Source organism: Egretta garzetta, unplaced genomic scaffold (genome assembly GCF_000687185.1).
Source record: "Egretta garzetta isolate BGI_Z169 unplaced genomic scaffold, ASM68718v1 scaffold230, whole genome shotgun sequence".
Classification (NCBI taxonomy): Eukaryota; Metazoa; Chordata; class Aves; order Pelecaniformes; family Ardeidae; genus Egretta; species Egretta garzetta.
Genome location: NW_009258281.1, coordinates 2,108,477 through 2,109,119, shown reverse-complemented (window position 1 = coordinate 2,109,119; position 643 = coordinate 2,108,477).

Sequence of the window (643 nt, the reverse complement as noted above, 5' to 3'; positions counted from 1 at the left end):
CCTGGCATCCAGCCAAGGTCAAACCACCACAGCCATTTATCTGCAGTGTTGTGCAGGGGTCAGAAGGTAAAGTATGCTTCCTGCAGGGTAAGTTTGCTCCCAAGAGCTTAGCCCAGTGGCTTCTTTCTGGGTGCTTAACTCAGCTCAAGATAGCCAGGGCAGCCAGAGGGCTGGTTTAGGAGGCCACAGAAGAAGAGATCCTTTCAGGACAAGATCATGCTAATTTGCATACTACTATTCTGTGGCCTGTCCAGAATGCCATAGTGAGTTTAGTGCATCTCTGTTTCAGTATCTGCTTCAAATGTGGTTTCCTTGCTTTGTTTTGTGAAATTGTTGGCAGGTTCATCTCAGGACACCAGATCAAGCACTAGGGAAAGTGTTGTTGGTCACTCAGAAGGCTCTGGTGGGAGTTTGCTTTCAGGCAAGGTGTGTAACACTGAGAATATAGACAGTGTTTTCAAATACCTAAGGACAGTCAACCTATTCCAATCTCTTCTTGGAGCATTTCTCCTGCCCCATGCACAGTTATCTTCTATCATTTCAGCTGTCTGACACGTCCTCTCATTCCTGTGATCAACTCCTATCTGGCACCTGTTGCTGTTAAATATTTGCCATGTTCCTCTTCTGAAGGTTGGGTGGCTGC